General features: G+C 36.5%; 1 protein-coding gene and 1 pseudogene across 1 annotated transcript in view; one reads left to right on the top strand and one right to left on the bottom strand.

Moving 5' to 3' along the window:
• Positions 1–16,440, top strand: part of THEMIS (thymocyte selection associated) — a 182,785-nt gene that overhangs the window by 106,469 nt on the left and 59,876 nt on the right. The window lies entirely within an intron of this gene.
• On the bottom strand, positions 1,207–1,303 carry LOC140608833 (U6 spliceosomal RNA; annotated as a pseudogene).

Genomic DNA, 16,440 nt, shown 5'->3' with positions numbered 1-16,440 from the left:
TTATATTTTTGATCTACAAAAAGCTATACATGATAAATGTACATAACTTGGTGAATTTAGTAATTAGTATACACCCATGAAACCATCAACACAGTCTATGCCGTTAAACTGTCCATCATCTCCAAAAGTTTCCTGCTGTCCCCTTTATTATTGCTTTTCAATTTTACTTCATGTTTATTTTTTGTCTCAGTCCTGGTGCTGCAACTTGCATCAGATTGCTCTGGTCTTTAGTGCCCCAAACCATGAATTCAATTTACTCTCTTTGGTTTTTCAGGGCGCTACTAACAATGCACTTGTGTGTAAAATGAATTTGCTGAAGATCTGGTGATAACAGCTAGGAACAGAAAGCAAAAGTTCCAGGGCGCCTGGGTGGCTCGGTTGGTTAAGCGTCTGCCTTCAGCTCAGGTCATGATCTCAGGCTCCTGGGATATTTAATTAAAAATAAAAAGTTAAAAAAATGAAAATAGAAGTTCTAAACCCTAATAATAATAATTAATCCTTGACCCTTAACCCTCTCCAGGCTTTCATCTCACAGAATTAATGCCTTTGCTTCTAGGACCATCTCATATTGTTGGTTGTTTGCTTTTTAGTAACAGCAATAACAACATTAGTATTATTAATGCATTAAAAATGCTCATCTTATAATTTAGTTATGTAATCTTAATTTGGAGAGCTTGATTTGCCTTCCGATCAGACCCACTTATAATTTTTCTAAATCTGTATTTATTTTCATATTTAACTGCTTAATCCATGAGAATTTATTTTGTATGCTGTATATTGTATTAAAAAAATTAAGTAGATGCTTAAAACATTTTCCCAGTTCCATATATTTACTAAAGTATTCCTTATCTGTTCTGAAGGCAGTTTCTCAATTTTTTATTCTATTTTTTTTTAATTTATCTGGCTTTTCTTAAACGAGTAGCTCACAAGTAGTATTTTCTAATATGTTATAATATTGGTATACATTTTTTCTTCTTGGCATTAATTATTTAGGTTCTCAGTTCCTTATTTTTTCAAATGAACTTTTAAGCCATTTCATTAATTTCTCTAAAGACATCTAGGGGGTATTTCGGTTGGAATTCTATTAAACTTAAATATTAATTTAGAGGAATATGAATTTTTATTTTACCATCTTGGCAAATGGTTTGATATTCCATTTAGTTAAATCTTGTAATTAAATTCTTCTATATCTTTATAACAATTTTTAAAAATATGGAATGCTTCACAAATTTGTCAACCTTGTGCAGGGGCCATTCTGATCTCTATATTGTTCCAATTCTAGTATATGTGCTGAAGTGAGCACTGTCTTTATAATAATTTCTGATGTACTTCTGACATTTCTTCAAGTTGCCATTTCTTCATATTAGACTCCTTCCTTCAGAGATAGGAACACTCGGTTGTGTGGTACTCTCTCCAATGTAGAACTTCTGTATTTCCATTTGAATAAAACCAGAGATTATGACTTTTGCTTTTAGACAAGTCTGTCACTCAGCGGCTTTTTCCTGATGATTATATATTAGATACTGTTTTAGATGCGGCACATGCATCAATAACAAAACATCTTGGTATGTGGCTTGAAACTCTGTCTTCGTGATCCTACAGCTAGTGAGAACTGGGTTCCCATTTTTTTCTCTACTCTTTTTTTACCTTCTGTGCAAGGATTTTCCCAGGAACTGCATCTTTTCAGGATTCTAATGGAAGTACATACAATGTAGTGCATGGTAAGTACTATTTAAAAAAGAAGAGGGCAAGATAAGTAGGATCAAGGGTGTAAGAAGAGGGATGCCTGGGTGGCTCGGTGGTTGAGCATCTGCCTTCAGCTCAGGGCATAATCCCGGAGTCCTGGGATTGAATCCTGCATCAGGCTCCCCCTAGGGAGTCTGCTTCTCCCTCTGCCTGTGTCTCTGCCTCTCTCTCTGTGTCTCTTATGAATAAATAAATAAAATCCTTTTTAAAAAGTGTAAGATGAATAGAACAATTTTAAATAGGGTGGTCATCGTGTGCTTTGCTGGGAACAGAACACTTGTTCAAAGACTTGAATGGATAAGATGAGCTATGCAGACAGAGGATGGGGTAAGTGTTCCATGCAGAAGAAAGAGATGGTACAAACCCCAAGGCAGGGGTGTGACTAATGTACCCAAAATTTGGCTGGAAGGCCACGAGGACTGGGATATAGTGAAGAAAGAGACAAAAGGGGATGATTTCAGAGATGAAATGGGGGAGAAAAATTGTGTATGTCTTTGTAGGTTATTGTAAGAAGTTTGGCTTAACCTTTTATGAGACAAGAAGCCCCTGGAGGAACAGGTGGGAGAATGACAGTTACACTTTACAGGACTCACTCTGACTTCTGTGCTGCTGCTAGAAAGGGAGCAAGGATGGAAACAGAGAAACCAGTAGGGGGACATTGCTATATATGATGCTGCCCTGGGCCAACAGGATAACAATGGGGGTAACAAAAAAATGGTCAGTTGTAGAGGGCAAAGCAAAAGGTACTTCTATCTGGGGTGCATTTTTCTCCTTCTACTTCCTTTAAAGAATCTTCATCTTATAACTCTCTGCTGCTGAACTTTTAAGTTTAGCTTATTCCGATCTGATTCTCTTATTCACAGAATTTTCTTCTCTTGGACTTTATATAGGTGCAATTCTCTTTTGAAAATACTGAAAATTTAATTTTAGAGAGCTGTGGTGGGAAAAAATACTGTTTGGAAATCAGGAGAATGTGATTCTCATCCTGGCTGTGTTGTTAGTTTGCCACGTGGTATGAGGCAATCTTGGCATTCTTCATTCTTGACTATAAAACAAGGTTAGAGTATAATGAGTGATGTTAATTTTTTTTTAGCGTAAATAGTCTACCAATCTGTGATTCTGTCTCTGTAGTCTGGTCAGTAAAGAGTTAAAAGTAACTGACAAATATTCCTTGGAGATCCTTGAAATATCAACAGAATGCTTTGCTATAACTGAAGAATTTTTAAGAAATGGGAAGTATCCAACTTACAGTATTTTGAAGGGATGGTGGTTGCCCTTGATGTTTGCTGCAAGATTCTCTCTCTGGCAGCTGAAGACAGGCCCTTGTTTGTAATGCTTGATTTAACGGGGCCTACTCTGTCTTTGTGATCTCACAGCTAGAGAGAACTGGGTTCCCATTTTTTTCTCTCTCTCTTTTTTAACCTTCTGTGCAAGGATTTTCCCAGGAACTGCGTCTTTTCAGGATTACCCTTTCCTGTTTCAGTCCTGTGCTTCTAAAACCTGATCTGTGGTGGTTGGATCACTGCATTATGCATGCACAAGGCAATATTTCCATCCACTTGTTTATCTGTTTCATCTTAACATTTCCCTGTATCTGATCTTCTCCTTGAGAAGAGCTTTCTAGGGTTTCCAGGTCTGTCCTCCTGTTGCCTCCCCTGGGGCATATATTCTTCATGTGTACCTTGTCTCTGTTCTCTTTTATATCACACACTACATCTGGTTCTGTGCCCTGGTGCAACTTCTTCCTCCCTGAAGCTCGTTCAGTCTGTTTTGAAACGCGTAAACAATATTGTTTCTCTCCCATCTCAAGGGCGTTGCATTTGCAACCCTATCTGACATCGAGAGACCAAAATTAAGATACTAAGAAACTACCAAATGGAAGGCCGAAATAGGTTGTTCTTGCAAATGGAAAGATATTCACCCCCATTTTGCTAAAAGCACAAGATCTTTCTAATCAAACATTTGACATCATGACCAGGCTGGGGAAAAAGTGTACCTGTTCAGTTATAATTGGTTCGGCTCACAGAAGTGGATTTCTCATTGTCTGTGGAGCTACAGGAAATATGGTTAATAAAAGCACATGTCAGCCTGACTGAAGCTGTTCTATAAAGCCCTGCCAGGCCACTCTGCAAAACTGTTATTTCCTATTATGAAAACTAAATCTCAAATCATAGTTAAAAGGTAATCAGTCTTCAAGAGAGTGGTCTGCAGGGGTCAGCAGTAATTCAGATTTGATTGGCAACATAGGCTTTTCAGGGAATAGTTCAAAATGGGAAGCATTTTGAGAAAGCCAGAAACACAATCCAAAATGATGATTCTCAGAATTTTCTAACATTGGGTTATTGATAGATATATAACAATTTTTTTTTAAGTTGTACTTTCCTAGGAACTGTGATAACAGCACACGGTGGCTTTGTGTACTTCATCCCATTTAGCTCCTGGAACACAACCTTGTGGTGGAGGTCTCCTTGTCTCCACACTATAGCTGAAGAGACTTGCCCAAAGTTCCTAGACTGTAGTCAATGTCAGGGTGGGCCTTTCTGGTGGGCTCTTCATGGTCTCATGTCACCTCCCAGAAAGGTGGTGTAAGATTGTCTCTAGCAACTCTTCTGCTCTGTTGCTCCTTGCTTTATATCCATGCTTATTGTTTCTGTCACTGTCAAAACAGAGCAATAGCACTTTCATCATAGGATGGTTGGAAAAACAAAATCCAAAGGAATAAAACACCTATCTTAAAAAAAAAAAAAAAAAAAACAAGCCCTATCTAAAGGGGATTAACGTGACCTCACCTAGAAGCTCAATTTTGTATGCAACATTCATGATCTGAAATAAAGTCATTTGCTTTCATTGAAAGGCATTGTGATTAGGTAAATTAGTAGCATAAGTTTAGAAGCAAGCCTGTTTCTCTTTTTGTACAAAAGTGGCGTTGCTGACATGTTGTTGGAGGGACGGGTATTGCAACCATCTTCCTGGTTGGGTCTGCACTCAATCTGTAGTTCTCTGTGCTAACCAGGTAAGCAAAGATGCTAAGTCAATATACCTCTATTGTGCACAGGCATCCGTACCCACTTTTTGCTTAAATTTTATAAAATTAATGTCACCCTACATCTGCTTTGTCTTCCTCTGAGATCAAGCAGAATTAAATCTCTAGATACTCCTCATTTCACTCGAAGAATCTTTCAGTTTGGCAAGTAATAGAGCGATCTTGACTAGTTTCCTTGGAATTCCTTAGGATTTCCTCATTTTTTTTCTTTTGCTACATTGCCAATATTGATATTGGTGTACACAGATTATCTCCTTTGTGAGACCTGGGATAGTCTGTTCTGCAGATACCGTGTCTTGCATGAGTGTATGATTGTCCTCAAAAGAAGTTTAATAAGTCTTTGTCTGGGGCTGAACAAGAGAGCACATTTCCATGACACTTAAAAAATCTCCCAGGGAAAACCCTTTAGATTACATACAGAATTTATCCAATTTCAATACAAAGCTAAATTACTCTAGGACTTATTTCTAGGCCACATGCCAATCACACTGAATTTATCAAATCATCCATCAGTTAGTTCGAATATGTAGATATAACAAGACAAAACAAAGGAAGCAAAAAAGCAGCTGTTACTCAAGTTGGGTAGACCATGAAAGTCATTATAGGCCACTAAAAGGACTCTGATTTTTTTCTATGACCGAGATAAGGAGCCATCAAAAGGAAGAGCAGAGATGTGGCATGACATGATTTATACTTCAAAAGAATCACTAGGGGTGCCTGGGTGGCTCAGTTGGTTAGCACCTGCCTTCAGTTCAGGTCATGGTCCCAGGGTCCTAGAATTGAGCCCTGAGTAGGACTCCCCGCCCAGCAGGAAGCCTGTTTCTCTCTCTCTCTTTCTCTGCCTGCTGCTTCCCCTGTGTGTGCTCTCTCTCTGATAAATAAATAAATTAAATAAATAAATAAATAAATAAATAAATAAATAAATAAATAAATAAAATCTTACAAAAGAAAAGAAAAGAATCATCATGGGGGCACCTTGGTGTCTGTGTTGGATGCAGGTCATGATATCAGGGTCCTGGGGTCAAGCCCCCAGTCAGGCTCCCTGCTCAATGGGGAGCATTGCTTCTTCTCTCCCTTTTCTTCCCCTCAACTTGTGCTCAAATAAATCTCTCTCTCTCAAATAAATAAATAAAACCTTTTTAAAAAAATCACAATGGCTGTGAGAGGGTCCTAAATGATTAACATTAGTAATGCTCAGGACACTGAAGTTTTGTTTCTAAAGTGTGATCTAGATACTAGGATCATTTTGTTTTGATTTTGAAATTTATTTGGAAATATCTTTGCTATATCAAGGTAAATGAAGTCAGCTTTATTTCCCTAATCTTTTGCTGTATTCTGAGCAAGTGGACAGAAAGTAATGGGGATTAAGTAAAGTAACCTGGTCCGAACAGAATTTGTAAGATATAAAAATTTATTGCCTATTCAGTGATATCAAGGGAGACTCTCTGAAGCACGATTGTTTTAGTCGTACATTTTCAAGAAAAGATTTAGGGATAAAAATGTAAAAACAAAACAAAACACCCTTCCTTTCAGAGAACTACAATCTGAAAATATATTTTAGTGCCATGTTACTGTCAGTAAGTGATTACTCTAAAAGTTCGGGTGGTGTAGAGCAAGACAATAATTATGAATGTCATTGATTTCTTTAATCAAGATGCCAATAATGGTGAAGAAGACATTTTGCTTTCTTTTTCCCCATTAACATCAGTCTACCCATCTTTTCATTATTCAGGATTAGAAAGCTGTAAAATAAATCAGTGAAGGTCACTAGACTGTTAAGCTTCAATCCCTAGGTCTGACTGTTAGAAGGCGATTCTCTCTGAATGCGTTCATGTTCCCTCATGGTCTCAGTGTTCTGGGGAATGACCACTGGCAAATTTGGTTAAAGGATGACTGAAGAGGAAGCATGTTCTGCAAGATAGAGATAGTTTATTACTTCAGAGAGATTCAGAGACGTCCTTCTCCTGTAGTATTTGCTTCTATCCCAGAATAAAAGCCTCTCCCTCTCCAGATGGGAAGAGGGGACAGTGTGCTGGTCAACCTCTGATTGTCATACTTTTGTGAGTCTGTGGTACAATCCTATTTGTGCAAAATCCTCATTTCCCCCCAAATAATTAGCCAATTATATCAACGCCACTTATTCAGAATTTTAGTAGTGATGCCTCTTATAGCCTCACCAGTGCTGAGATGCTCTGTGATAATAAACTGTGCTCTGACCTAGAAATGTCATGTTTCCTGTCAGGATATCTGTCTATCAATCAATCAATCAATCAATCAATTATCAATCATCTTCTATCCTCCATCTACCTAGCTACCAGAGAGTGTGACAGGCCGACTTCTTATCTTACAAGCATTGTCTCAGACCCTTAAACTTCAGACTGAACACTGATGTCTTCCCTTTATGAGGCTCACGCATTTTGATATTCATACTAATGGGGAATGAAACTCATTTTGTGTTAGTTGTCAAGATATTCGGTATGTCATCGGTTCTTCATGATACATTTAACAAAGATCCCAGAAGTAGCACATGTATAAGTATGGAGTCCTTCACTCACACATGTTGGCAGGGCTGTTGAGATGGATAGGCAAAAGCATTTCCTTGGCAGCAGTAATAAGTCTGAATTTCATTGAAACATGCTATGAAGGATGATGTCATACAAAGGACATGGCAACTATAGCCAAGTGTCATGTTGGCACATGCCATGATTTGGTGATTTCTGGGGCTTTTTATCTGCATGAGTAGATAGATAGACGTAAGGTTTTTGCTTTCTGGTTAAAGAAAGAATATAGGGTGTGTGTGGTGGAGGGGAGGGCTGTATACATGCAAGAGTGCTGGAGAGAGTCAGAGTTAAAAAAAAAAAACAAGTAAGTTGGGGGGATTTATAATATGGAGAGTTAACCTAATATTTTACATTTTGATTGCTACAACTAGCATCACAGCCTTAGGAAGATGCAATATTAAATAATTGCTGCTGATTGTTTTCTATAAATGCCTCATGTTAGGGCTGTTCCCAGACTGGCTGGAGTCAGGCTATGAAAGGAGCTTTTCCAGGGAGCTGAGAGATTGGTGTAAGAGTGATAATAATCTGAGAATGAGGCTTTGAAAAATTTTTTTTTATTGTGGTAGGAACATTTAACAAAGGATCTACTCTCTTAACAAATTAAGTGTATAATGCAGTATTGTTGAATACAGGTATGATGTTGTATAGGTATGATTGCTTACTCATCTTCCTTAACTGAAACTTTATATCCATTGATTAATAAGTCCATTTTCCCCTCCTTCTAGGCTCTGGCAACCATGATTCCCCTCTTTGATTCTATGAATCTATTTTAGATACTGCACATAAGTAGAATCATGCAGTATTTGTCTTTTTATGGTAGCTTATTTCATTTAGTATCATGTACTCAAAATTCAACAATATTTTTCGCATATTGCAGGATTTTCTTCTCTTTTAAGGCTGAATAGTTTTCCATTAAACTCATATTCCACGTTTTCTTTATCCATTCATCTGCTAATGGATATTTAGCTTGTTTTCACATCTTGGCTATTGTGAATCATGCTGCAATGGATATAAGAATGCATCTTTCTCTTTCAGATCCTGATTTCAATTCTTTTGGCTAAATATCTAGATTTGGGATTGCTGGATCATATGGTAGTTATGTCTTTAATTGCTTGAGGAATTTTCTGTCCTGTTCTCTAAGGAGTTCCAAACTCAGTGTGCCAGTGGGTGATTGCAAGTTGGCTGAGTTTTGAGGCTACGACAGAGCTGGGGGAAGGAATGGGACGAAAGCAAGTCAAGACAGCACAAAGCTTGCAGTTCTCATCAAGATTAAGTCATTTTTTGAATAAAATATTCTTGGGTTGGTGAAGATATTTAGTTAATTCTAGACTTCTGAAAAAAATTAAGCCTATTGATTTTTGCCAATGTCCATTGCTTCTATAGATGAGTGGAGTTTCGGAGGCCCTTAGTCCATCATTCCTAATTGTTGACCTTGGGCAAATTATTTAACCTCCTTTTTTCTCTATTTTCACATTTGTAAAACAGGGATCATATCTTGCCTCAGAAAGTTGTGGTGAGGATTAAGCAAGTTTATTTTAGGAAAATCACCGAGAATAGTACCTGGCACATAACAAACACCCAATAAACACCTGCCATTAAAATCAAGGAGATTCATTTAAAATACATCAGTTAAGATGTTAACAAATCTACTTTTTATTATTACTTTTTTAAAATTTTGGTCTAATATTCACAGGATAAGTCACACTTTATTTTTTAGTTGGTTTATCTGGGTAGGTAGACTTCTAGATTATATTCCACAAAGTATCAGACCACAGCAGCGGTTTTCCATTCTATTATATTGAATATTCCCAGAACTGTTCAGATTGAAAACCATACTAAAACAGGGTAATCTTGCCTTTTGTTATCTCAGAAAAATAAACTTGTTTATGCGTGTACTTCTTTAAAAAGGGATTTTATTTATTTGAGATTTATTTGAGAGAGAGAGAGAGAGAGAGAGCAGAAGAATGGAGCAGGGGTGCCGAGAAGGAGAAGCAGACTCCCCACTGGGTGGAAAGCCTGACTTGGGCTCCATCTCAGGACCCTGAGATCATGATCTGAGCTAAAGGCAGACACTTAACTGACTGAGCCATCCAGGTGCCTCTGTGCTTTTTTTGAAACATGGTTTATAAAATAGGACTTTTTGAGAGGATTGCCTTAGGATTGAATATAAAATTTATGATATTTTATGAAATACCTAGAATTTTCCAAGTTATTGATGTTTTTATAAAATATTTTAAATTTTGATGATAAAGATGCTTCCTTAAGACATCCCCTACTAGGGGAGAATGGATATTAGAAGTGCTCTTTCGGTGCCTTAAATGTCAGCAACCTCCAGCCTGTCAGAGAAAGTACATGGGAATTCCATGAATAAGTTTAATGTAAAGCCAAAATGGCTAGTTCAGAATATTTAGCAGTAGTAATTAATTATGAAATGTAACTAGTTATTTGGTCAGTATTCTATGAATATATTAAGCATAATAGGGGTTCCTGGGAGGCTCAGTCAGTTAATCATCTGATTCTTGATCTCAACTCAGGTCTTAGTCTCAGGATCATGGGTTCAAGCCCTGCATTAGGCTCTATGCTGGGCATGCAGCCTAAATTAAAAAATAATATGTATATATAAAATATAATGTTAAAAAATACATATGTTAAGCACAATACTCCTAGTGATCCCTTTCATTAAAGATATTCTTTTGTTTGGGGCTGTGTGTATTAGTATTCTAAACCCTCTGATTTTTTAATAAGCAATAAAAAATGCCTATATTGGTTCAGCAATTTTTCTTCATCTCTAATGTTCAAATGAGATATTTTAATTTTTGCATTTTAATAATCTTTCATATAGTAAAGATCATACCAGTTCAGATCTAAAGGAGAGACATACTAGATACAAAACTTTCAAAGATTTATCATTCTGAAAAGATAATTTATAATATATAATATATATTGATGTATACATTTAACCCAATTCCAATAAAAATTCAGCTAATTTCATAAAAATAGAAATTCACAAGCTAATACTAAAATTTATATGCAAATGCAAAGGACCTAAGATAGCCAAGGCAACTTTCTTTTTAAAAAGCAAAAGGTTATAGAACAAATGTTATTTCATTTCAAAACTACTAATAAATCCACAGCAATCAAAACATTGTAGGACTAGAATAAAAATAAACCTAAGATCAAAGCAGCATGAAGGAGCAGAGAAATAAATGCACATACAAATAGTCAACCAATTTTCAACAAAGGTGTCAATGTAATTCAATGGAAATAGATAATCTTTTTATCAAAGGTTTTGAAACAACTAGTATTTACAGAACAACTGGATATCAATTGGGAAAAAAAGAATGTACCTTGACCTTAAATTCACACCATACACACAAAAAATAGCTTAAGATGAATCATAGACCCAAATCAAAAAGCTAAATTCATATAATTTTTAGAAGCAAAGATAAAATATTTACAATTTGGGAAGGCAAAGATTTTTTAAAAATAAGACACAACAAGAATGAATCATTTTTAAAAAGTAAAATTGAATGACATCAGATTCAAAAACTTCTTTTTCAGGATACTGTATCAAAGCTGAAAAGAAATGCCCCCGTCTAAAAAATAAAAATAAAAAATAAAATAAAATAAATAAAAACAATTAAAAAAAAGAAATGCCCCAGTCTGAAAGAAAATATTATATACATGTAACTAACAAAACATTTATATCTGTTGTATGTTTAAAAACAAAAGACTTACAACTCAACCATGAGAAGACAACACAACTGAAAAAAAAGAAAAGAAAAAAATGTTTGAGCATTTCACAAAGGAAGTCATTCAAAATGCTCAATAAATATTTGAAAAAAACTGCTCTACGTTAAAATCATCTTTACTAGTAATTAAATCACAAGTTACCAAATAGCTTAAGTTTAAAAGATGAACAGGATCAGCTTTTGGTATGCTTGTGGAGGAACTTGAACTCTCTTATACGGTTTATGGGAATTAAATGATACAACTTTCAAAAAGAAACTGTATGACAGATTTTTTTAAAGATTTATGTTTATTTTAGAGAGAAGAGAGAGAAAGAGATGGGAGGCACCTGGGGGAGGGAGAAGAGAGAAAGAGAATCTCAAACAGACAACCCCCCCCTCCATGGGCGAGCTTGGACCCCCATGTGGAGTTTGAGCTCACAACCCTGAGATCATGGCCTGAGCCAAAACTAAGAGTTGGATGCTCAACCAACTGAACCACCCAGGCGCCCCTATATGACAGATTTGTAAAAGAAATTCTTTATAAATCTTTTGTAAGACTTTGCCATTCCACTGGAAGAAACTTAGCAAGGAGGAATGAAAGTATATATCCACACAAAGACATGTACAGGACTATGTATATAGTCTTTATTTATTGTAACTCCAAACAAGAAACAACCAAATATTCTTTCCCACATGAATAGATAAACATACTGTTGTAGAGCCATCAAATGGAATATTACTCAGCAATGGAAAGGAATGCAAAGGCCTGAATCAATCTCAAAGGCAGGAAGCTGAGCCAGAGCAATTGGAGGGTAAACGGTAAATGATTCTATTTTTATAAAATCTAGAAAGGCAAAACGGATCTATAGTAACAGAGGGCAGATCATTTGTTGCCAGGGGTGGGAGACATTGACTGTAACGGAGCAAGAAATTATTTGAAGTGGGGGTGAGGGGGTAATAAAACTTTTTTTTTTTTAATTTAGGAAAAAAAAATCAAAGCCACAGTGTTACCAGTAAAGCATTGTGTAGTTCAAGATGAGACCAAAAGGGTGGCTGGAAGTTTCTTGAGGCTTCAGGAAATCGTAAAAGACTGTCTCATTTTTTCTCTCGGTAGAAATCACATCTAACTAAGGCTTTTAAAATCTCTCTGTTGTGAGCCTGTGGCTCCTCCCATGACCCAAAGTAAAAGCCCCACTCAGAAAATATGTGACTATCACTGTTGTCTAGTGATAATTTCATTATAATTTATATATAACAAACCCTCAGGTTTTAAAGGAATTATAAAACTTGGGACAGAAAGGAACAGAGCATTTAAAACAAAAAGGCTAAATCAATCAATCAATCAATCAATCAATCAAACAAAAAGGCTTTTGAACCCCAAACTTCCTCCTGGCAGAATATAGGCTGAGAACACTCCTCAGCTGCAAATATGACCTAGTTCATAAGGAAGGAAGATGAGTGAGAGGGTAGTGTCCAGACTCCAGGGCAGGCCAACGGCCACGGAGAACCACCCAGGGAGCATCATCTGATCCTAAGCAACATGCCCCTGCCTTCTGAGCAAAGTGAAATGGCAACTGTGCTTTGCTACATCTCAGTAATTTTTCAGGCCAGTGACTCTATGTTGCTCCTATTTTTCCTCCTCTTTTTGAGTAGAAGCATCTATTGAGGTTCTCCTGATCCTGTCTCCCCATTGTAGGTCGGGTATGTGGGCGCCACATAGCTTGTTTCTTTACTTCACTGTCTTCTGATCAAGAGGTAGCCCCCCACAAGTAACCTCAAATGCACCTGAACCTGATTTACATCATGGGATCCCAGAGTTCACGTGTGATCCTGAGGTTGAAATGGGATGAAACCTTGAGAGTTTAGGGAGTCTAGTAAGTGTCAGTTGGAAATGGGAGAGATGTGTATCATCTTTGACCAGAAGACTAGCTGTGGTAGTTAGTCTTCAAAGATTGCCCTAATTTTTTTAGATTAACATTTGTTAAGTTAAACACTGGGGTGTTAGATGGTGAGCTGTGGTGCAACAAAAGACCACAAGAGAACGGAAATAGAGATGCTTTCTTGGAGAAAATACGGGGCAAGTCTGGAGAGACAACACGGAGACATCAAGGCAAGGTGCAGCAAAGGGGGGAGGACCGGGTGCACCTGCCTCAATTAGGGCCCTAGGGTGGAGTGCTTTGGGGTTTCCAGACTAAGATTAAATCAGTCAATTTAAGCGGGGGGGGGGAAAAAAAGTGAGTTTTTGGTGAGCTTCGCAGGAATTTTATCTAAGGAGTGTATGAGGGAAAGGCCTTGGGAGACAGAGGAGACTGTTTGTCATGAAGACCATTGGGGAAGTCATACCAGGAACTTAATGCTCTCTTGTTGGAGAGACCCCTGGGATGTCCATCATCAGAGCATCCCAGCGGAGTCTAGCTTTTTCCACCAAAGTGTGGACACTGCAGACCCAGACAACAGCACAGGAAACGAGGCCTAGTCGATTCACGAAACGGAGAGATCCTAAAATACTGTTTTAAACCACTACCTCTTGAGATGACTTGTTATGCAGCGGTAGATAGCTAGGACATGTACACAAGCCACCATGTATAAACATGAAAGATTTTACAGAATAAAATCCATAAATTGGCTACTGTAGTATTCTTATTTTGAACTTGAGCTCATCTTAAGCCTTTTACTCTGGCATGTGATCGCATAACCACTAATATTAGAGGCTTTTACAGTTGTTGCTGTATTGATTATTATTCTTTAGGTTGTTTGGCTTCAAAAAAAGTTTGCTTTTTACGAAGTTAAGTGACAGTTTAAGCCATTTATAGATCTTGGCAAGGAAGAAGACACCAGATGTCATGTGTGAGATGGAACTATCCATAATCTTCTCGTTGTCACTAAAAAATCTCTTAAAATCCTTTAGTGGAAGTTTAAATTTGTAGCTGCTTATCAGTCATAGGAAAGCAGGTTGGCTTTTTTAAAAATAATACATAAAGATCTTTTAAGATATCTCTGAGTATTTTTAACTGTTCTCTTTTTAATGGTGGAAAATGGGATAAAGAGGCTCAAAAGCATTCTAAAAATGTAAATTCTTCTTTTGGAAATTTCTAGTGTACAACTTGGCATACTAGTCATGCTGAAATATATCCAGAGTATGTGTGATGATCAGAAACAGTGATCCTTGACAGAAACATTCTAAGTCTTGAGGCTTCCACATTAGCTTAATTATGTGAGGCCGTTTTAACAAGCTACATTTTTTTTTTTTTTTTTTTTTTTTTTTGCCTTTCCCCCAAGGAAGTGCATTTTAGGTCAAAGTTCTATTCTCTTATCAGCAGAATCTTAAAATTACTTAAAGCTTCTTAATTATTTTTCTATCCTCAAAATCATGCTACAAGTAACTCCAAGGCTTTAGGTGTATCATTTGAATCAGCATATCGTTATACACAGACAGACTGAATTCTGGAACTTATCCAGTGGTATCGACTTGATTTAGTATAACTTCGTTTGTCTGTTAAGTACATGATGGCTGGCAGGGCCAAGAGGAGTCTAATAAACACATTGTACTTCTTATAGAATTCCTTGAAGACTGAGTTTTCCTCCTCTTTTAGTGAATCACCCAAGCAAAAAGATTGGACCTGTAAATCATTCACTAGAACTGCTTACATTTTTAGACTTCTCTGGGAGTAGAAACATCAAAATCACATTAGAATTCAAAGATATTGGTATTGTTTCCAGAAAAAAAAAAGGCCATAGGAATTAGAATCCATTGGCACAAATACTTATTAAAAGGAGAGTATAATCTATGGAATGGAAGATATTTGAATGATTTTGGATATACAGAAATGAACCATCACATCCAAGTGTTTTTTTTTTTCCCAGAAAATGACCCCAAGAACCTCATCTTCAACCAATTAAATTTTTAATAAAATACTTATTAGCTCAAATATAAGGACTCTTCCTTAAGAATCCTCCATGAAGAGATGAACACTGTCTTTGAAAAATGGACAAATTATAGCAATAGAACATTTACAGAAATAAAAATGACCAATAAGTACATAAAGCATTCATTAATCCCACTATAGATAATTTTTTTCAAATTTTAAAATAAGCTATTTTAATTCATCAAGGGCAAAATTAAAAAAAAGAAAGAAAAAAAGTTAATCAGATTGTATGAGGAAATAGCTTTTCTTATACTCTCTATGAACACTTTTTTGACCTAGCAACTCCGCTTCTCATTATATGTCTTAGAAAATCCCTCCTTGTATGCATTCATAAGAGTAATCATTATTGCATTGTTTCAAATAATGAACATATGGAAGCAATATAGATGTCTATTAATAAAATAATGATTATATACTCTAAAAATATCCATATTATGCATTTTAAAAAAATGAGATGTAGATGCAGTGAAAAGTAAGTGTCCAAGATGTATTATGAAGTGAAGAAAGAAAATTGTAGAACAAAATGCACAGTATTTTTCCATTTATTGAAAAAACCGGGCAGCTCAGCGGTTTAGCAACCACCTCCAGCCCAGGGTGTGATCCTGGAGACCCGGGATCAAGGCGTGCATTGGGCTCCCTGCATGGAGCCTGCTTCTCCCTCTGCCTGTGTCTCTGCCTCTGTGTGTGTGTGTGTGTGTGTGTGTGTCTCATGAATAAATAAATAAATAATTTTTTAAAAAGGAAAAAAGAAAAAATCACAAAACTACTCATTTGTTTATGATCTTTCTTGTATCCTGATACATATACGTGACATTGTACATGCATGTCATTCTGATATAGTGACCGTGGGGAGGGAAGAGGGAGAAATAGTGAAGTAAGGGCTATTCATATATTCATTTTGTAATTATGCAGATATAAAAAGAATGGGGAAAAATCCAAAGTGCGACTTAAAAGAATCGCATCTTTGGTGTTAAACTATGCTTAGGTGAATCGTAATTAAACTATGTTTAGGTGAACCATAAATAATTAAACACTTTTTCAGTTCCAAATTTCAATGTGATGTTAGTAATTGCTATGGAATATAAAGGTAGTTTGTAAGGTTCTTTATCTAATGGAGCAGAAATAAAATCTTCTTAAGCCAGGGAAATAAGCATGATTGGCAGTGGAGACCAAAGCCTGAGTGTATGGGCTTAGTGACATTGAACATATTGCTTCACCTCTAATTCCACTCTTTTTTCACTTATAAAATGAGGACATGATATATACCTTATAAGTGCCCAGGGGAGATCAAAGAAGATATTGTAGGAAAACATTTCACACACTACCAAGCACATAAGTCCTCAGATACTGGTGCATGTTTTCATTTATTCACAATAAATACAACTAACTTAGAAATTTAAATCACTGATTAGAACAAAGTGAAGAAAGCCAAG

This window comes from Canis lupus, chromosome 1, assembly GCF_048164855.1.
Source record: "Canis lupus baileyi chromosome 1, mCanLup2.hap1, whole genome shotgun sequence".
NCBI lineage: Eukaryota > Metazoa > Chordata > Mammalia > Carnivora > Canidae > Canis > Canis lupus.
The sequence above is the reverse complement of the archived record's forward strand: the minus strand, read 5'-3'. Positions and strand labels throughout refer to the sequence as shown.